Source organism: Argopecten irradians, chromosome 11, assembly GCF_041381155.1.
Source record: "Argopecten irradians isolate NY chromosome 11, Ai_NY, whole genome shotgun sequence".
In the NCBI taxonomy this organism is placed as follows: Eukaryota; Metazoa; Mollusca; class Bivalvia; order Pectinida; family Pectinidae; genus Argopecten; species Argopecten irradians.
In genome coordinates, this window is record NC_091144.1 from 16607309 (window position 1) to 16631010 (window position 23702).

Consider the following 23702-nt stretch of genomic DNA (forward strand, 5'->3'; position numbering starts at 1 on the left):
TTTCCTGCGTTTTTACGGTTGTTTATAATACTATGTAAACTGTAAATATGTTCCTGGCACGATCTATTTTTCCTGAAGCCATTCTGCTCGTCAGCAAGTTTGTTGTTTAGTTCTAGCCATGTTGTAAGCCGCTTATTCAGGATGTGACAATATATTTTACAGGGTACAGACAAAAGTGTGATTTCTTAAGTATATGTCAATTGTTAGATTGGCCGCTAAATCGTTCAAGGGAATGGGATGGAGAACATATGATGAGCAATTCAGGCTTCGTCAAGCTCGCCAGCCCGATGGGGATATGTGGTTAACTTGCTTGTCATCTGGCATGTCAAAGGCTGGTGACAATTCCAATCAAAACAGCAGTAACATGGCTAGAGGCTGCCGCTATGAATTTAACTATAAGGGATTATGTCAAAGATCAATTTGTAGTTATGGTTATACATGCATGCAATGTGGTTGGTCTCATTCAAAGATTGCTTGTTTTCGAGGTCAAGGCCAGGGATTCAAAGGTCAAGATGGGATGAATAATATTATAATGCTTTCTCAAAGCACTATACGGGGGTCTAATCCGCCTGAGGCTAATTTTCGTCCCCAATCGGCATCCTACAGTAGATATCATTACCTCAAAGATATGGGATCTGGGAAAACCCCAATCAACAAATGGCTCTTAATCGTTATTTAGACCTATACCCAAACAAAGCTGTAGCACAGGAATTGAAGGAAGGTTTTGATAGTGGTTTTATCTTCATTTTACAGGCCCTCGTTATCCAAGGGAATAAAAAAAACTTGCAGTCTGCATTACAAGATCCTGATATCCTTGGTACTAAGTTACAGCATGAAGTGGAAGCTGGTAGGATGATAGGTTCATTAAAAATAAGCCAATTTCTAATTTTAGAGTCTCACCAGTGGGTTTAGTTCCTAATAAACGGGGGGTTGGAGGCTGATTCAGAATTCTAGAGCATGAGAGCGTCAATGATTTTATAGACGAATCACTTACATCAATGGCTCAAAAGCTTGGTAAGGGTGCCTTGCTAGAAAAAAAAGATATCAAATCAGCCTTTCGTTTGCTGCCAATTTTTCCAGGTGATTTTGACTTATTGGGTATTAAAGCGGGTGAAGATTATTATGTTGACAAATGTTTACCCATGGGGTGTAGCATTTCTTGTGCTGCCTTTGAAAAGTTCTCAACATTTTTGGAGTGACTAGTACGTAGTCAATATAACAGCAATTCAATCGAACACTATCTCGATGACTTCCTATTTGGGGGTAAGTCTGATGACATTGCTTGTAAACAGGCCATGGACAGTTTTGATAATATTTGTCAGGAATTAGGCATACCTGTCGCAGAAGAAAAGATTGAGGGTTCAGCCACTTGTTTAGTTTTTTCTAGGATTAGAAATTGACACCCTTGAAGAAATAGTTAGAGTACCACAAGAGAAGGTTCAGGAATTAACTCTGATTTTAGCAGACTTGTTTCAACAAAATAAAATTCAGTTAAAAGACCTTCAGAGTTTATTAGGTAAACTAGCCTTTTGCGTTAAAGCTATGCCAGGTGCCAGAGCCTTTTCTAGGAGATTGTATTGGTTGTTATCTGGTGCTTCTAGACCTAATCATTTTATTCGATTGTCAAAAGGAACAAAAGAAGATATCAGAGTTAGAGTTCTTTCAGAGTTTCAATGGTACCTTTCATTTCTTTGATCAGAACTGGATTGCTAACTCCGACTTAGAGCTGTTCACTGATAGTGCAGGTAATGTTGAATTAGGTTGTGGCGCTGTGTTTGGAAAACATTGGTTTGTCTTCAAGTGGCCCAGCAGCTGGCATAGTTTGCCTGTTCTGAAAGACATTACCTATTTAGAATTGATTCCTATTGCTATGGTCCTCTTTACTTGGCAGAGATAATTCAGTAACAAAAAAATATTATTACCTTATGATAACGAAGCTTTGGTGGAGATACTTAATAATTCAACTTCTCGTTCAGATCATGTGATGGCACTGATTCGTCCATTAGTTTTACATTGCATTAGAAGCAATATTCAGATCAGAGCTAGGCATGTAAGAGGTAAAGAGAATTCAATTGCTGATTCTTTGTCACGTTTTCAGTGGTCCAGATTCAGGGAATTGGCTCCCGAGGCCGATTAGCATCCAACAGTCATCCCCCAGGCATTTTTGAGCAATATAAAAAACAGTTTGACAATTTGATATTGGCTTCAGTTTCTGAAAATACAGCTGAATCCTACACGTCAGGTTTAAACATGTTCAATACTTTCGTTGACGACAGTGGCCTAACAAGGGTCAGGCACCCTCCTTTGAGCCAGATATTGAATTTTGTGCTGTACATGGCTGATAAAGGTTTGTCTCCTGTAACAGTCAATACTTATTTAGCAGGTTTTAATTTCCATGTTAAATCTTCTGGCTTTCTTTGTGAGGACTACTCGTCTAATTTTCTCGTGAAGAAAATGTTAGCTGGTATGAGGAGACAAAGGAAAGTAAGTAATATGAGGGCCCCTATTACTGCGGATATACTGGCTAGGATATCAAAGGCATTGCCTTTGGTGTGCAGCTCTACATACGAGTCAAAAATGTTTTCTGCAGCATTTTTACTAGCATTCTTTGGTTTTTTCCGAGAAGGCGAACTAACTGTCACGAAAACGAGCATGATTCAGAAGGTGGTATCTTTGCAGAATATTAAGATAATATTAAGGGAATATTCTTGAAGTTGCTCTCCGTTTTTCAAAAACTGATCAAGAAGGTAAAAGGTGTATCGTATATATTACTCGTCTTGCTCCTTTGACTAGGTACCAGTTTGCATCAGTTCCACTGAAGCAGCAATCAGGGGCTTATCTGAAAGGGAGATTCAGTTGCTGGGGCGGTGGAGTTCAGACACCTTTAGGCGGTATATCAGAATTCTAGAGAATGTTATGTTAGAACTAAAATTTTAAGCTATATTGCTTTGTCTTGATTTAGGTTTTTCTGCCTCTTTGTAAAGACCTAATCTATCACCCCTTTCAAAGTATCATGAATTGTATTCTAGAGCACTGGCGTCCCCTTGCTCTGATCGTTCAAAAAAGGATATTTGTTACATGGGCTAACTTCAGCCTTAAGTTTTCAGGAAAACACAGTCAGTCTGTCTACATAGTTGGCTCTCCCATTATCAAGCGAGCCTCCTTTCATACAGCGACTAGGCCAAGGGGTCGCCATCTTGGATTACAACGGCAGAATTGTTTTATATGGTGGAGAGGACAGAGCGGAATGAGGGGGGATTCCGTGCTTACCAGTGTTCAGGATGTGATACATACTAGGGGGGAACCATCTATGCTAATATTACATTGTGGAGCCAATGACCTTATTGAGGTAGTGTCTTACAATTTAAGGGAACAAATCTGTATGGACTTCAGGTACCTAGCTAGCCTCCTTCCCCGTACAGTCCTAGTTTGGTCACAGACCCTAAATAGCTTAGGCAACGATATATTGCTCAATTGTATACAAGGGGCAATCGAGCGAATGCTGTTTTAGGGCGACCAATTATTTCCACAATCTTCATAACCAGTTTAAGTAGTTATGTTAATCAGTAAAAATTATATATTTGGTTTATTTCAGCTAGGGTGGTTTGGGATGTTAGCTTCGTTCCCCCATAATATACCTATCATGTGGCGGAGCTTCATGTAAATGGATTCATTTTCATGAGCCCTGTGGCAGGACCTCGCTAACATCAGCACAGGGAATAATTAAAATCATATTTCACAAGTTAAATTGGCATATTTTGGGTGATCATTGAATTCCCCTTGATCATTAAATGACTTCAATTTTCAGTCAATTTAAATTGTTATTGTACTTGTTTTCTACTGGTTATGATGCCAGTTGGGCAGTTATTGACGCCCTTTGATTGATGCGTGGGCCGTTATTGACGCCCCTTGAATTGTGTGGGCCGTTATTGACGCCCCTTAAATTGTGTGGACCGTTATTGACGCCCCTCTGAATTGTGTGGGCCTTTATCGACGCCCTTTGCTTGTTGTGGGCCGTTATTGACGCCAAATATTAGATGGCAAAATAAACACCGTGGCCATTACTATCAATATTGTGTTTGTTGTTTTATTAAATAATAAGACCCGATTGAAGACATCTTTTTGACATTGGAAATGACGATCATACCCATATCTTTTTTTGGATAAAGCAAGGCGGCAGTCAAGGCTTGAAATGCTATTATGACACCACACCAATATTCATGAACAAATAAAAGGAATTATCAGAAACAATCTAAACGAAATCACTTCAGCTTATATCGGACCTGCAGGCAGAAGTATTAAGCGCAATGATATCATTTGGAATTTGGCTTCCAACGAAGGCTTCATGTATGAGAAGGCCACACACACATATGTATACCATTGCACAACGCGTTTAATGCCCGGCTATCAAACCCGTCAAATTGTTATACCGATTCAGGGGACGCTATTCTCTCTTTAGGAAAAATAGGTTGGATGCAACTCTAAACGAATCCAACAACTATAAGGATGGACTTTCAAGTTCAAGTAAGTTTTTGTCGACTGGCTATACCAAGTCAAACATATTTTGGGGTTCATTTTTGTCCTAAAGACGCCATATCCAAAGCGTCATGCTTTAGTGTGTAATTAGCCAGGGAACTAAACGCAGAACCTTCCTCGTAGGGTCGAGCATTCCCCTCAAGGCCAAAATTTAGAGGATGCGAGATATTAGAAAAAGGGAAAAGAAAGTACTTTAGGAAGAAAAGAAAAGATAAACGATTATAGGGATAGGAGGTGAGATAAAAACTACCTGCAGGGGCCGATCAACATGATACACATATGAAGAGATCGCATCGTTTTCTTAGGTCTGCGATTTCCCGCTTCCACTGATGAGAACATTCAATTACCTAGCATGTTCCAAGCTGTGTATTTGATAGTAGTTGTTCGACTATTTTGTTACCAGTGGACGGATTTCAGAAAGGACGATTGAATGCGTATTTATCATAGTTTTGATAACATTAAATGCAGTAGATATGCTCTTAAACGTCAGGGATGAAACAAATCTAATGTACTATATTCAATATTCATTATTATTGACAAGTTTGATGTTTATGAAACCGAAGTAAATGCTTTTGAGGAAGTTAAGCGTCCTATTATTAGTAACGACTGAGTCATCAACGCATTGAAAGAGATTATGAATACAAAATGTATGAAATAGAAAAATAGGTTGAAAATGAAAATGAAATAGATTTTTTTTTCTCCCAATACTTGCTTGACAATTTATAGATATATCATCCGCGTCAAAGCTGACTAGATATACACTTAACACTTACTGAACTATCTGAGGAACTTACATAGATATATAGCTATAAAATATAAGATTGGTAACAGTGTTTGCCGTCCACAAATCATGTTTTTACTACTTACTTTCCACAACACTGAGATATAAAGGATATCAATGTGTTAGAGGAAGCCTTTATCAGACCTAAAATCATTGTTAATTAAAACCAAAGGTTGTGTTTGATAAAAACATACTGGTGTGTGAGGAAAGGCTGTAATATTTCCATTGCATTCCTTTAACAAGATAGGTCACTGAAGTACTAGCGAGTTAAAACAGGGATTTGCCAAACGTTTGGTCATTTGGTGGTATTTTATCATTAAGTGACTGAAACTCCTGCATAATTCAAAAGTTAATGCAACAATGCCCAGTTTTCAAATTTTGTGATGAAACAAAACGTTTGAATTTTAAGAGAATATGCCAGACGGAAATGGTATTTGGTGTTTAGGCGTAACACTCATTTTGAAATAATGCAAGCGGCATGCATACTTTAGTATTTCTGCGATAACTAGTGTTCATGACACCTAGATAGCAATTTGATTCTTTTAATAATCCCAACAAGCATTTTGCCGACTAGTAGGCCTATCGACCATTCCGGGGTGACATTGAAAAGGTAAAAAATACGAAAGTATCACACAATTCAAAACAAAATGTTTTATTCACCAAGGCTGCTAGATACTAAACGGCGGTTGTCGTATCGCCGATAACCTTCATCGTCGCGGTGGTAATCGCTGTAAAAATCTCTATTATCATCATCATATTCAAAAATATTTTCATACGGATTACGGATGAGTCGGGATCATATGTTTTCGTAACATCAAACCTTTCTTGTCATTCCCTGTTATTAAGCCACCGTCTACATGAAACACTGTCCGGCCAGAAATCATTACAATCTACTATTTTGGTATATACCGCAGCGAGATTTAGTTTGGTGGTGTATGACCCATTGTGTGAACAGACGAAGACCAGTTACTTTGACTTCTTGTTCTTTCTTGTACATAGTTGATGATTTCTGATCTAGTTGTTGGTCAAATCCCGCCAAGATTATATTTTGACATTATTATTAACACGTTCGATATTTACATGCATGAAACCGATGTGAATGGTTTTGCAGCAAGAGGAATAAACTATTAAGCGTTCTATTATTAGTAACGGCTGGGGTCATCAACGCATTGTTAGAGTTTATGAATACGAAATGTATGAAATAGAAAAATAGGTAAGTCAAATTATTTCCTACAGCGCTATTCTGAAAATGAAATATATTTTTTTCTCCTAAGACTTGCTTGACAATTTATAAAGATATCATTTGCGTCATGGCTGACTAGATATTTACTTAACACTTACTGGACTATCCGGGGAATTTGCATAGATATATAGCTAGAATGTAGCGGATAGTATTGGATAAAAGATTGGTAACAGTGTGTGCCGTCCACAAATCGTGTGTTTACTACTTACTTTCCACAACACTGAGATACGAAGGATATCAATGTGTTAGGGGAAGCCTTTATACGACCAACGTTATGTTTGATAAAAGCATGCTGGTGTGTGAGAAAAGGCTGTAACATTCCTATATGATTCCCGTAACAAGGTAAGTCTTTGAAGTACATACGAGTTAAAATAGGGATTGTCCTAATGTGGTATTTTTTTCAGAAAGTGACTGGAACTCCTGCATAATTCAAAAATTCATGCAGAAAACCGCAGTCTTTTTTAATTTTGTAAAATATGTGCGATATACGCATGATGAAAATTTATTTCGTACTTGTTTAATTTATTATGAAGGATTTCAATTAAATATAATAAGTTTATCCGATATATTGTTAATGATTATCATATACAGGTAAAATAGAGCATACAAGTCTGTTTACGGTAATTTGTGTTCCCGATGATCTTTTCGCACATCAACATGGATTGAAAGAAACATCTCGTGCTCATTATCAAAACTATGTTTACGGGCTTGGAAGTTCAGGTGGGCATGTTGAACAATGTACATATTTCAGTAAAGATGTCCTATTTTATCAGGTAAAGGTGTTAAAGTGTTTCCTTTGAAAATAAGAAATATTGGCTTGTTTAAAACTCTTATATTATGTACAAGTATTAATTACATGTATTACCAATATGGTATTCCATGTCCAGAACTCCTCTTGACTGGTTGTTCAGGTTTAATGGTTGAAGCCGGAAATTCAAATGTTCACTCGCATTTAACATATGTGGAAAAAAACAATGGGCGCTTTTCTATTTATCTACAATCCATTTTGCCCTTTTTTTTCTTTTTTTGCTCCCATAATTACAATTTAGCAATAATTGTATTGTTATTGCATTGCGATACGTATGAGTGTAATAGTTGCAATACGTTTTGACACTATCAATTGAAAATGTGAACTTAAGTAAACAATTATTATTTTGTTTCTTTTGAAAATACGAAAGTTTTTTGTGAACAAAACAAACTCTACTGTGAATTACAAAGTTACAGAAAATTAGTAACACGTTTTTATTTCCGACTTCTTTGACAATTTAAATGCCTTAAACACATTCACCAATGTTGAAGATTTAAAAGCTAACTCTGGTACAAGAACGCTATTGGCACATTGAGATAATAGTGTTACGCATGAGTGAGTCGATAGCACACAACGTCGTGTTATTGCCTCTATGTTATGTCCTTTAAATGTCTAATGCGTGAAAATATTCCTTAACAGCATTTTGTTTTGATCTTTTGTCGAATAGGACGAAGACAGCTGGAAATTCATGTAACATTCGTGTCACAGGTTACACTCAAAAAGAGCCTTGGTATATTCAGCATTCGAGTTCATGTGTACAAAAATATTCTGGTCTACTAAACAAGATGCTGAATAGTTTGCTTAAACGGTATTGTGTCGGTTTTGGCACATTGGTGGTGATTTCTGTGATCTTGGGATTAACTTTTACCACAAAATATTTGAAAACTGTTGAAAACACACCCAGATTAGTGGAACTTTCCAACGTCATTGGGCTACGTCTGTATTCCAAGGAAAACGTAGACGGAATTGGCGAACATTTAGTAGCTTCAAGAATTCTGCAGTGGAATGGCACAAAAGAGAAAGAGCCTTATTGGAGAATAAATAACAGAAGTCCGTTTGCGCAAATTTTAAAAAGGGTTCGTAATTTTTTCACTATAAATATAGTAAATGAAAGAGAAAGGTGGCGGAGCTAGTCATGTATTACCATTATTAATATATTAAGTTATATGGCGTCTTTTCATATTCGACATACATTCACGACATTCGTAATCTTTTATATTTCTTGAATAGCGTCAATGTACTATAATATTTCAGGTGTTAAATAGGCCAGAGCTTTTATGGAGAATTCGTAAGGTATACAATGTGTAGAAACTATGGAGTCCCCACATAATTTAAACCTTTATATCTATTCTTAGATCTTCGGTACACCAACGAACATTCATTATAACATGTAATATACAATTTCGGTATGGTCCACAGCGACATTTAGTTTGGAAATGAATGGCCCATTTCTTTGTCTTAAAAGACGAAGACCTACACCAAAAGGTATTTACGATTAATGTGTAATTATGACAAACCAAACTCGGGTCTTTTTAATTTAAATTAAGAAGTTAGTCATGTACAATTTATTACTGCTGGTTTGCTTTCAATTTGTACAGGGTGTCCAATGTCCCTTCTTTGACAGGTAATAACTTTTGCAATACTAAACCTGTTTTGAAAATTCAAACTGGTTTTAAGAGGAGGATAATACTTATTTATCTTACGTTGGTGCATATGTATTGATTGCATCATCATTACGTGTGATGACGTCATGATATAAATTATGGCGTCTTCTATGTTTTCGCGATTCAGTAACTTTCCGTCAACATGAAAATTCAGGCTGAAATTATTGAAAATAACTATGCGACCAGAAAGAAAATCCCCTACTTTAGTGAATGTTAACTTACAAACTAGAAATATGTCTGTTAGACATTAAGTGCTCGCTAAATACTTCCTAACCTTTATTTCCGCTATGAAATCATCCTCTGCAACAGGTGTACGTAGCACTTTTGCTCATTATTCTTGGGACTATTGCAAGGAGATTGTATACGCCCTCTGTGCATTGTAATAAATACTGTCCTTTACTTCATCAGAACTTTAAATGTGAAATTACTTTGAAGTCTTGTTACATAAAAGTGTGTTTATTATCATATTGATATTGATACGATACACTTGGTTCGCTGTTCAAAATAGTCGTCCGCTAGAACATCGTCCAGTCTCTGTGCACGTGGTGACTTATATTACCTGTGTCATGCCTGAACGCCTTTCTGGGGTACATTAGATCTAGAGCTTAGAGACTCAGACTGATATTTTTTATAATGTGTTTTTTTTCTGTTTCTCTTACGCAAAGCTGTGTAATTTCATAAATATTTATTAGAATTGCAGCAAATGCGGTCTATGGTCACAGGGTTTAGTAAGTGCAACGTACACTTAGGACCTATGATGATGTAAAATGAATTAAATATGTGGCCGGTACTAAAATCTCTCCGTTTCGTCACTTTCTTTTATTGACTGTATTAACCTGAATTGCATTGTATTGTCCGGAAGTTTCAAAAGTCGATCAGATGCTTAGAATGTCGTGACCGATGCAAGAGCTTGTATGATGCGCCGCTGAAAGTTTACATAAAACAAATGCGTTTAGCACTGAGTAATGTCATTGTTGATAATTTATAGTAGATTATCAATGACAAGTATATCTTAATACAGTGTATATGTTTTTGAAAGTTTGGTGTCACTAAATAATGGCGAAATCTATTAACGCTATTAGACACTGACTTCCGGTATCGCGTGCGCAGTTGGAATCTGCGCATAGCGGATGTACACAGACTCTATCCGACAAGGAAAACAATAGTACGAGTACACTCGCACTAAAAATGTCACCCAGTATGCATATATCTTTCTCCGGGAAGCAAATTTGAAAAAAAATAATATCAAAATTTGAATATCAGGGATATAATTCAGAATGCCATAGGAAAGAAGGGTGGAGACCTAAAACTCATGTTGGACTGAAAGTTATTAGCCAAGTGTGAATTTCGCATTAATTTCAAAACAAATATTAAGGACATTGAAATATATTTTGTCAGGTTGTTATATCGTACAAAACAAATCATTACCTTTGTTATGATATAAACATCAAATTCCTCCATCTGATGTAACACTTTTTTTTATATAGTGTCAAACACTTTAGGACACCCTGTATATATAGAAGGTTTTTTTCCATCCTGGATGCATGCTAATCATTGGACATTCAAAGACGGTATTATTTACGATTAACCCTAAAGAACATCTAAGGACATTCAAAGACGGTATTTTTTAAGGAATGGTTTTTATTGTTTGTTGTTTGCTGGTGCGTAAACTGCGTTTTTTGTACAGATATTTTCAATGACGCGCGTTTCTTTTATTTATATTTTGCAGACCATTTTATTAAAAAAATTATATTCAAATAAAATAAAACTCTGTTTTTCAATGTTATACGATTGTTGGAACAGTCTGCCTAATTAATTTTAATTTGACAGGAAATGCTGTGAAATTCAGAGAGTACACAAAATATAGTTCCAAATTAACTTTATCTTTTTTCATCCCATTTATACAATATTTGTTAAATATTTCCTTTGCTGATATTTACATCACATTCATACATGCAGTATATTGAAGATTTGTCATACAGATACAATATGTCTAATTGGATGTGCATTCACACTACTTGCGTAAGTCAGTGTTCCGGTTTGTGTATTCTTGCTCGGCAACCACTGCGTTTACGCACGTGTAAACGATTTCGCAGTTGATAGGGGTTATATAGCAAAGGGAAAACGGAAATGTAGATATTTACGATTAACTCTTAAAGAACATGTAAGGTAATTCGAAGACGGTATCATTTACGATTAACTCTCAAAGAACATGTAAGGACATTCAAAGACGATACTATTTACAATAACTCCCAAAGAACATCTCAGGACACTCAAAGACGATATTCTTCGGGCATCACGTTTTGGCTGTTCTTCAAGTAATCTACTAGTGATATAGACACGCTTGCCTTAATACGCTATAGAAAACTACGGCTCTCACCATTACAAGGCAACACAGCGTGAATATATCAGTTATATATAAACATTCACACAAGCAACACATTGCATGTAAAAAGACCGTCCTTACGTGACCATAGCTATAAATAACATAAATAGGACATTAAACCAAACTTTATCAATCTATCAACTTAAACAGGCTAAATATCGTGCAGTATACTGATAACACAGGATCTGCAATTATGTCGTCTTCAACTATTCATTTCTAATAGGCTTATCGAGTATTCCAGTGCCCTAATGGGAGGGCATAAAACCTTTGATAACTTCAAACAGTTATATACATATCAATTTCAGAATACATTTGATATTCTTAATCTCAGTATGCCTTCTGGAAACTACAATGAGACACTATATTAGATACACTTGTATATATTTTCAGATTCTCTATAGAAATTTCAACATTATAACATTGACTAGGATATAAATTTATGATTTTATTTTTCCAATATCTTAGGTTTATATTTTGTATTTTTACGCCGAAATATTGTTTTGTGCAGAAACCTCCGGCATTTCTTCCCGGGTTTAAAAACCCCTGTTGGTATGACGTCGACGATGATCGCAGAGAGGCTTGGATGGAACGTTTATGTGAATCATCTACTTCAATGAGAAACACAGTTTGTTCATATTACCCGCGAAGGAAAGTAAAGAAAAAGACCCGTTTGCTTCGCTGTCTTCCTTACTTTATGTTGATTGGTCAACCTAAAAGCGGAAGTACCGATTTATTTTACCGCATTGTGGAACATCCAGATGTGTTGCCGGGCATTAATAAGGAGCCACATTGGTTCTCACGACACCGCCATTGTCAATGTAAGAACACATGTGATTACTAGAAAGAGAACTCCTTTTTTTGACCATCATATAATTGTGAGCGTGATATCAGATGAACAGGGATATCATTGAAAATGCACGTATAGACACATTTCAAAAGCGTCGGCATCATATATAGCCTAGGAACGTCGCAATGCGTCAAAATTAACGTAGACCGTCCCTTCTGTGACGTCATACGTTTGTTACGTCGCTATCCGAATCCCGGCAAACGTATTTTATTTCTCCGTACCCATCTATTACAACTCGCTTCTGAAATCGGCATTCGAGCAAGTATTTCGTCTAGAACCTTTTCGAGTGTTTACTTGAAGTGTATCAATCTAAAGGTGTGCCAATCGGTAAAATCTAACAAGGGAAGATGAATAACATAAAACGTTGAAAAGTGCTACGGATTCGCCTATTTTTTAATATTTTCAGACCAAAATTTAAGGGGTAGTAGGAAGCAAATCGGTCATAATTTGAAAAATAATGCGGTGAGGTATACTTTTTATTGGCTTTTCGTAATGCAAATAAGCCAATCTTCATGGAAATTCTAAAAAATCGATTTTTCTTGAGATCATTTTTTCAGAAAAAAAGAAAACATTACTATTTTGATGCAATTTTTCACTAAAATTGGGCCCGGACTCAATTTTAAAATAACGATATTTCGTTTTATTGTGGAAAACCCAGCTTATTGGATATAGTAATGAATTCTATATCACCTACTGAAGGTATGAACATGTTACAGGTATATTATTTATATGTTAAGGGATGCTACAGGGAGGAAATATTATTTATTTAATAATCCTAAAAATCCGGATTATTAAGTCATTTGTACGTATCTTTAAGCAACCCTGGAAGAAAAAATAACCCGGTGACATATGATTTTTATACGGTTTTTGTGATCAGGGTATACCTAAAATCAAAATATCAAAAAATGAACGAAATCCATGAGAGGAAACCAGAAGGGACGGTCTACCTTAATGACGTCGCCGACAATAGTCCCCGCATGTAATGATGACGTCACATTATTGTCTAGTGCGCAAAAGACCGAGTTATCTTTTTTTTCTAGCAACCACGGGATATACCTACAATAAATATGTATGTATCCTATTACGTTCATACGACGTTTAACGCAATCAAATCACTGTTCAATACCTATATAAATCATATACTAAATATAAACAAATATTGAGAATAAGGTCAGTTCTTAGTTTTATTGTTAATGGTTATCAGAGATACATCTATGGTTTTCAACATTAATAATAGTGTGATGCAGTCGAACAGCACTCAATGGGAAAAAGTGTATGTGTTTTGATTTTACAGTGGTCTTACTATTGACGAGTAGTATGGAAGCTCCTTTTGACAAAAATACAACAGCTCCGAGTAATATTTCCTTTGTCAAACAGCCACGACATTATGTTTATTAGCGCCCGTAGTACCGATTATTTTCGTCCCAGCTATTACGTATACATATGCCTTATTTTCAAAACGTTATTATTTAAACTAGTGTACTTTATAACGTCAGTAGAAAAGGTATACACATGCTATTTATCTTTTATGAACGTTCGATTTAAACTCTGTCATTTGAAGTGGTACGATGTGATCAGGAAATCAAAAAGCAGGATTAATCATCAAAAACGATATAGGTGTTTCATTTTCAGATATAGACGGCATTTTCATATTTATTTTTTGTTGTATTTCAGATTCTCATCTTGTATCATGCGACCGTAAGTATTATGTAATTTCATGATTATTTTTACTGTGTCTTTTCCTTTAATATACATAGAGAGCTCTAATTTCTGAGAAAGAACTCCATCCACTTGTGTTGTATCAGGATATCAGAAAAGGTACAAATTGAACTTCAGTCTGCATAGCTCATGGAACATTAAATTTAAAAGGAAAAACTAAACCGTCAGACTCCGATCCATTCAACCAAAACGTCACGTAAGTAAATTTCACTATGTGACTTAATCGAAATATAAGACATTATTGAGTGTTAAGATTTGTTATGTATAATATAGACTAAATAAATTAAGCTTACATAATTAGTATGTTCGTCAATTAACAAAGGTCATCAAGAATTAAAGCCCATGATATCGTTTCAGCCAAATCGCCACATACGTTTACAGAATATGTGGACTATTTTCATCCAGCGGCACAAAAAATACACGACTCTAGTAATGAACAGAGGATGGAGTTGATAACAGGTAAGAATGTAAAATAACCTGGAGGTTATTTTTTTAATAATTTATAACTCAACGATAATGTTTTGTTTGTACAATGGATAAAACAGTAAAAGTATAGTTCAGTCCACCTGTTGCAAGAGATTGAGAAACGTCAAAAGCATGTATTAACAAATATACATGTAAATGCAACTACATTATAACATATATTGTGATTGTGATGGCGTATTGTTCAATTTATTGAATGTTAAATTTTATTATACAATTTGAAATGCATCACATGACCGGAAAATAATACTCTTTCATAAGTGGATTAATCCAATATTATGAGACGTCTGTATATTGAGAACACTTCCAGCTATAATAAGTGATATGACAAAATATAAATCCACGGAATTATCACACATTTTGTAGGTGATTTATAGCAAACATGTCCAGCGCTGTACAATCTTATTAAATTCTATTCAAGTTCTCCTCACTCCCGTTTTATCGAAATATAGCACGTTGTATGAAGTGGAAAGATAACATTTTTATAATTTGTAACTACCGAGTAGAAATGCCGACAAGGTAGACTTACAAATAGTGGTGGTGTGGTAAAGCGTGTTTTTGATTTTTAATATTCTCTTCTGGATTATGAAAGAGTAGTTTGACTGACGACATTGAAATTTTGAATGATAAATGTGAATCGAAGCCATTTCCTTCATTCGCCGTGTTTGTGAGGGTTTGATATTGTGATGAATAGGCGTGTGGTGTTAGGTGATATCCTTTGTGCCCGTGGCTGTGTGCCTAGGGGAGGTTTTTTTTAGAGTGGGAGTTTTATTTTTAGACACATCACAGACATACCATAATGATCTAAAAGAGTGATAGGTGGCGGACGTCGTGTCGCTAGTATACGAATGTCTGTAACATTGATGTTGGAGTTAAAAATAAAGGTAGGTTAAGAAATAAAAGTGGGATATGAAGGATAGGGTAATTATTTTATATTACCCGGGAGTCACAAAATCTTGTAAAACCCAGATTTTTACAACAAATTGTGATCCCGAGGGTAGAATATCGCTATCCTTCATATCCACGTATGAAAGAGTATTTTTCTCTGACACCTACGTTGATTTTCTGCAATATTTGAAATAAATTTAGAAAAACACGAGACTGCAAGTCAATTTTTTATACCAGAAGATTGTGTGATATTTTCAACTGAATTCTGGTTGTTTGTTTATTTCAAGCAAATCCAGCCTAGTTTCTGAGAAAATATGTGAAAATTGTACCGAGAAACTAGAAATAATCATAGACAATTTGATGGGCTTTTCACTGAAAATGTACAATTACAAAATTTCCCCATATACTACTCTATATGTTATAGAAAAAACCTAAAGAAATTAGATATGAGGTAAACGAACAATTGCTGGATAGATTAAACTGGAAGTGACTTCATAACGGTCATATTTGAATTTTTAATCGCCGCCACAATAATTTGACGTTATAGTGGTTATATAAGGAACATTTTTGTGTGAGTTTGGTTTTGATCGAACAATTTGAATAGGAAAAAGTCTTTAAAATATACTGACGAAATTGTAAAAAATTCTTTTGTAAAATATTAATTACGTCCAAAAAATATAATTGAACCTATCTTAAATCTGAAGATATCAAAATCATCAGGAAGACATACTGCATCTATTTAATGTAAAAAATCTGTAAAAGAAAATTAAAATAAAAAATCTAAAAATAGTAACAATTGGTAAACTTTGAGCTTTTTAATGAGACATATTTTGTATAAGCGTGTTATATAAGTTACATCTTCCAATTTTTTTTTAATTTTAACATATAAATGCATTATCATTCATAAAAAAATAATTCAAATATACAATTTGGTTCGAACAAAACGGGAAAAAAAAAACAGAAAATTGCCCCTCCTGTTTAACCCCCCCCCCCCCACCCCCATAACTAAGGGACTCCGACCTGACCTTGATAATATGTCATATCATGATGTCCTAACCCCCGGGTATCTGTAAACAAAAAAATAATGCTTATCGGTCATGGCCACCAGAGGGCCCAAATTAACACTCATCCTTTCCTACAACGATAAATCTCTAAATCTTAAATAAGTTTTCTGCGTTTTGGGTTATAGTTGTTTTTGTGTTTTTTGGCTTTTACGTCATGGTGTTTTTGACCTCCTTGACTTGATTCACTGCACATCTTCAGATACATGGCTTTAATGATTTTGAAATAGTGTTTATCCTATGGCTTTCCATATTAGAGCGTTAACATAAACACTATAATATGTTAAACATTTTAAGAATGTTTTTTTTCTCCCAGAAATGCCATAAAACTTTAACCGGAAGTGCCACCGAGATATCAAAGACATCAAATTCATCAGAATGACAATCTGCATTGGTCTATAACATATTTTAGACAATCCAAAAGAAATAAATAAACTTGATAAAGTTTGACCTTATAGCGAATCGATACAGTAATATTAGAAAAAGTTAGTGTTATTGCGATCTACATAAAACATAAAATATAATTGCTGTATCTCAAACGGCTTTTAAATTATAGCTGTTTTAGTCTTTCAAGGTATAACATCATGGCGGCCATATTGGATTTTCGATCAACATGAAAACACTATTTTAATTGCAGAATAACATTAATTACATTTACATAATATATACTTATAATAATACCATATCAAAGAAACAAAACATAACAAAGAATGACAATGTATTGACCCCTGCCCTATCAGGGCCTCGAACTCACGATCTACTGCACCCAGGTCACCAAAAAAGAGGTTTCTATGACGACGTGATAGTCGGTTCGATATGCTGACATGATCATTGTGTAAATTGTCAAATTAATCTCAATAATTGTCAAATCTCAATAATTGTCAAATCTCAATAATTGTCAAATCTCAATAATTGTCAAATCTCAATAATTGTCAAATCAAATCAACCCGGATATTGCAGGGAATGTATATTTCATTAAGGAAGATAATTGAAAACAAAAATGAATGAATTACTGTCACAGACACATACCACCAGTAATTTGTTTGTTTAAAGTCCAAATGAATACTATTTATGGAAACAATTGATTATTAATATATAGTCACAGTGAATCCGTGGTAAATACTGAAAGCGCGAATTTAAGTCGTCGCGAAATGATAATATTGCATAGCTTTTTCTAGCTATTCCAATCAACAAATGTATTGTGTTGCATTCGTTAGGCAACTGTAGAAAAATGACTTTAATCGAACGACTCGAAAAAATGTCACCAGAATTTAACCCTTTATTGGATTATCGATTCTGAACTACACAGTTGGTATATCGCTTTCTTAGCTACTGTTGGCAAACATTAACTTAAAAAGAGAAATATGCAAAAGTATAAGTTAATATGGTGTCCTTGATGGCATGTATCAGTTACACCATACAAAGGGAAAGAGTTCCACTATAACAAGGAGTAACGAATATACCACAGTCTTCCATTGTGCTTAGATACCGCATAGTAACATAGGACAATGTTGTGTGGCGTATAAATTTATTTGCGGTATAAACTTATCCCGTTGATATACGAAAATGGTAATTCAATTTCAAAACTTACAAGCTTGAACTAATAAGGAATTCAATTTCAACATTTTTTTAAAAGTATATTGTAAAGTATATGAAAAAGAACTGAACAACAGATAAATCCTATATAAGTTATTCCCCTAAAAAGCAGTAGCACCACGTTAGATGTTCATTGTTTTTACTAGATATATTAAATAATGCAGACTTCTATTGAGTTTGTACGATCAATGTTGGGGTGAAAAAAGAGGTCGTTAGTACTTAGTAAAAGCATATATAAAATACATTATAAACCCGTCAGTTCCTGTTTATGTTGTATGTGTAGGTGAAGGCAGTCAGTCGACACTTTGGGATCACCGTTGGTGGTGGCTCTTTCCTGGAAATAAAAACGACGAGGAACCGAAATTGCTTAACGCTCATTTTGTACGTCACATTCTGCCGGACGTGAAATTAGTGGTCATACTTAGAGATCCAGTCGATAGGTAAGGAGAATTATTTATCAAAAAAATAAATCCAAACAATACCTTAAAAGGACCATACTAATGTGTATTTAGGCAGTTGTGTATGATACCAATGCATATATTGGTCATGGGGATAGAATGCCATTGGTAAATAAACTACTGGAGATAAGGTTATTAATTTTGCCTTGGCAAATCGTAGACAGAATATCAATTTTCATGAATCTACTTGACTTTGTCACCACAAACGATCATTTTTCGAACTTGATAAAAATGATAATGACATTCAGTCCGCTAAACAGTTAAAAAAAACATCGAAGACATTAGTTTATCTTTGTAAAAATGTTAACGATCTGCTATTTAGTACATCACATGATACTTACCTGGGATGCGATTGGATTACAGCCATGGTCTATTTTGCGACAGTTCCCTGTCCTTCTTGACTACGGAGGACTATACATGACTACGGGAACTATATCAAAGTATAGTCCCCGGGAATGAACACGCGACCAAATATATGACGTCGTAATGAATGTCATGTGACGTACGAAATCTATTATGGCCCTTTCCCTCGGGAACAGTTCTACAGTTCTCGCCAGACAACACTATACGAGAACAGTTCCCTCTGAAAAGGGTCATAATAGAATAATATAACTATGACAGGTATTTAAGGATTAAAGAATATTTCTAGTTGTTTTATCGAAGGATAAAGTTGAGTAGGGTATCGATATTTGGAATGGACCACGAAACGATATTTCATCAATTTGCGTGCAACCAAATATGTTACAAATAGAAATAGGATGTACATGTTGTAGCAAACATTACAATGTTGCTGACACAAGATGTAAACATTGCGACGTCATCGGAATTTGAAAAACTGTACATTTTACAACATTGTATACTTATTAAACGCACTACACGGAAGCATTGCTCAAAGAGATACGGTAGTAACATATATTTCAGATTATACCCCGACTACTTGTATTTGTTTACATACAAAAGTATAAATTTTGAACGATATTACCTATCATTAGATCATTGAAATTAAAGTTTTACGTAATCGCCGATATAGTTTCATCACTGTACTGGGGATATCATTAATTGTATTTTGTTGTTATGCTTAAATTATAAATAAACATTTATTTTAAAAATAAACTTTTCATGAATTGCGCTGTTTTACTAAATTCCATCCGCTAATCCCTTATCGATTCATGAAAAATAATAGCCTGTCACAAAATGGTAAAAAAAACGATCGATGACAATTTTATATACAATGTATATACATTTTTTTTTCCAAATCCTTAATAATTACTATTGTATGACTTGAATTTCAGATTATATTCCGACTACTTATATTTTAAAGCGGTACAAAATAAGTCAGTAGAGGATTTTCACAGCAGAGCACAAAGAGCCGTGGCTACATTTAATGATTGTATGATGAGGCACAGTTTACGTTATTGCGCATATAGGGTAAGTTGTGGATCATTAAATCAACATCAGAAACATCAAAAATAAATTCTTTTCAGGTTTGAACCACAAACTGTTCTGAATTTATCCATTTAAGGATAGTCTATGGTGATATTGCAGTCTCATTGCAATATTAATCCGAGTTTTTGTGATTATCAAAAAATGGTTACCTCTATTTTCAAGAATTTTGTATATACAAATTTTAATAAACGACCAGTTTGGTGTGCGACGACATTTTTAGCTATATCAAATTCATTTTAGATGTAAATATTTTCAATATTCACTGTGGTGAAAATACTAAGCATTTAAGTGTGAGCGTATAACATATTGATTTTTTTTTATATATATTTCAGGTTTGTTAAAGTATTTTTATTAAGAAATGCTGAAAAATCACAAATTTTGTAACTAGACAAAACATCAAGGTCACCGACTGCCATTTTTACAACAGCAATATTTAAAACTTTTAAAAATGGAGAAAAATAAAGCATATCACCATATTTTTTATTTCAATTTAAGCTTTGGTATGAACTACTATTTCAAACAAATTATGTAATAAAAATAAAGTTGTTTATCTCAGCAGAAATGGTCCTTAGTTCCAAAAATGAATAAAAGTAAAAGTAACGCCTTTTTAATAATTACGTTTCTCATTAAATGAGCGTGAATATCTGCAAGTAAAATATTTTCCATATTTATTTCTGCTTTATTGAAACAAAATGGACACTATAAACCAACCGCGTGATTTCCGCGCAGACTTTCACGTTTACATGATTTTATCGGTGATATAATTTTCGGATGGTTTTACTGTACTGTACTTATACTCTGAACATTTTCGCGGATTTTACAGATGAAATAGTCATCGAAATACGGGATATTTTATCTCGCGCGCGTACGTATACAAGTAAAATAGTTGTTTTATTATCAGACTTGTGCATACCATATTAATTTTACGAATGAATATTATATAATTTTGATTCATTATTAGGTTTATTTTGCGGATTTGCGGCTTACAGTAGGTCTATATGTTGTGTTCCTTGAAGATTGGATGACGGTTTTCCCCAGGGGAAACAATTCTTCATCACCGCATTAGATGACTACTCAAAAACCAAACGATGGTCGCATCTAACATCTTCAAGTTTCTAGATTTAAGTAAGTACTGTCCTTTTGTAAGAACACGTAGATGATAATAAAAACCGTTTTCCATACACGGTGAATATCCGCCGACAATGGATTTCAATAAGTTAGTTGCATAAATAGTTTATGTCAATTACTTTAAAAGCAATCTGAATATTATTATGGCTATGTACAACGCACCTACAATGACACTGATAACATTAAATCCTGGCTGTGCCTGTTACAGTTACAAATCATTGTGAAAACAATTACAACGCGTTTTTGCTTTGACTGAAAATACCACGTATAATATTGATTTCATAACGATACGTCATCCCATCACAAATCGTACAAGTTAAATATCAAATTTGATCGCAAATAAGACTTTCGTACTTTTCAATAATTTCTTTTTCAGTAAGACACTACATGTATCAGAGTTACATTAAATGTTGGTGTATACAATGAGATTAATGTAATGATCAATTCATCATACACAACTCGTGTTGATGAATGGTTGATGAATAGTTGGATAATGTCAATGTTCGTTTTAGATTTATATTCGTCTACTACCTGTTTGTGACTTCATTTCAAAGTACTGATTATTACTTACTTTACTGCATGAGCAGAAAGTGACAATCCGTGACGCGTTTAGTATTTTATAACCCTTTTCCGAAATTCTACCAGTCCATAGAAAGGAAATAGAATACATTAATGCTAAGAGTTGAATTCTAAAATGTACGCAATTCCATATTGTATCCAAGGAAACTGTATAAGCATTAAGGTAATGCAAATCCAATGCGACAGTGTATAACTCACATCCTTACAGGGGACTATTTTTGTTATCATAACAAGTAGGACAATAGATAAAACTGCTGCCGCCGTTCCATGCGCAAAAAGGCGACTAAATCTGTGGTCTTTTCATTTCTATTATTTCTAACTGACTGTGTCTTTCCTAACGCCTCTCTTGACACCAGCTCTTTTTTGACCTTTAAATTGAGGCGGTCGTCTCTATGTGAGGAACGATCTGCAATACGGGTTGATTTAGTGTTTGGTTTATAGATTAACGTCTTATTAAAAGCCAGGAACATTTAAGAGCGGCCCCGATCATCCTCGATACTCCATGGTTTATATTTGCTGACGCTATATCCACCCCTGGGACCATCTCATAGTAAAAAATTGATTCAGTTCGAGAGAAAAAATTCCAAAACGAAAAGATTTCCATTGAAGACTAAGAGAGAGCGACGCCCAACGTCAAAGTCACACAGTTAACCACAGTGTACCGTTTTATACGATTATTTTGATGTACATCAAAGGACGAAAGTACATGTTTTGTTCTCTTGTCTCGAGTTATATACTATGAGATAGTGCAGGTGTGGATATAACGTCAGTGTTAGTAACCCCTGTGGTATAATGGATGGCCTCCCATATGTGCATAGTATTGCGAAGTGTGAATATATGTATGTTTTGGGAGATTGTGGTGTATATTCGTGTTGTGTCCGATTGTAGTAGTAGAACCAGGTCACTAAACACGGGTTTTTTGTAAATTGACCCAACAACTTAATAGCTTTTTAATGATTTGTTTCAAACTTTGTATAATATGGATGTCTATAATTTTGACACAGCTCTTGCTTCACCATCGGTTACCTTGGAGACATAATTAAGGAGCAATTTCGTTGTCATGGTTTGTCATAGGGATAACAGAGTATTAGTTAGCCATCGGCTTGCACTTTTGGAGCTTTTGTCTCTTTTGTCGTGGTACAATATATGAGAAGATAGTAAATAGTCTTAAACTATAATCATGTTTCATCCCATTTGTAGGTGATGTCGATGGCAATGAACCTAAGAGGACGCGTTTGAATAAAAGGAAACCTTCTGGACGACAAGTAGGCGACATGCTAACGGAGACCAGACTGCTATTAAAACAATTTTATAAGCCATTTAATCACGCACTCTCAACACTTTTGGAAGATCCAATATTTCTCTGGGGGACATAGCATAGCCAAGGAAAGAGAATAAAGCTAACAATGAAAATTATAAACTTAATGTTGAGTTTACGTATATTACAGTGCCGTCCTATTATCAAAATAAAACAAATAATTTTATATGGTTTGAATTTGACATCTGCATGCATAGGCCGTCGTTTTTTTAGTTGTTTGGGCATTTTTATTTAGGGCACCTATTCAATGTGTTTGTATAAATAGATCAGTGTTGTCAACCCGATTTTATCTCACCACAAATAATAAATAATAATCATTACCTTGTATATTTAATTTGAAGAAATGAGATCTGGCATATTTACTGTAACTTAGTTAATATTCTTTTTTTCGTGTTGAATGTCAGTATCGTTGTTTCTGTTTCGCTTTAAACTCAAGTTAGCCTACTTTTTATTATGAAAACATTGCAATCCTCATCATTTATGGGAGATGTAAGCTCAGCCGTTCTGCTAAACGCTATGTTTGTTTTCTATTCGGAACTCACTCTAAATCGTAGTTACATTGTATTAATAATATAACAACCATTGAATTATAGCCGGATGTCCCCCCCTATTGCTTGATGGAATGCATCCTCGATACTCCAGAGGTTACTATTACTGAAGGTAGTAGCACCCCTGGACTATCTCATAGTAAAAAACTGGAGACAGTTGAGGAGAAAAAAAACCTTACCAATCACAGGCCTGCTGAGATTTCCTTTGAAAAT

At 34.8% G+C, this 23702-nt stretch overlaps 1 pseudogene; it reads left to right on the plus strand.

Moving 5' to 3' along the window:
• The first annotated feature begins 232 nt into the window (after positions 1-232).
• On the plus strand, positions 233-22999 carry LOC138334433 (carbohydrate sulfotransferase 15-like; annotated as a pseudogene).
• Positions 23000-23702: the final 703 nt, after the last annotated feature.